Below are 234 nucleotides of genomic sequence, written 5' to 3'. Positions count from 1 at the left end.
CGTGTTGTTTTTACCTTGTTATTGTGAATAGAAGTGTTGATATAATTTTTCCCACATTTTATATTATTTTCTAACTAATTACACACACAAAAAAAAACATCATTATGTTTTTGATATATCTTCGTTAATTCTGCCATCGGTAGACTAAATTCGTTTTATTTATATTCTTGTTCATGGTTGTCTTTTTTTCCTGTATTGCTATAGTGTGATAACAGTGATAGTATTTTATGATTG

Source organism: Penaeus monodon, chromosome 21, assembly GCF_015228065.2.
Source record: "Penaeus monodon isolate SGIC_2016 chromosome 21, NSTDA_Pmon_1, whole genome shotgun sequence".
Lineage (NCBI taxonomy): Eukaryota > Metazoa > Arthropoda > Malacostraca > Decapoda > Penaeidae > Penaeus > Penaeus monodon.
This window is presented reverse-complemented; position numbering follows the sequence as displayed.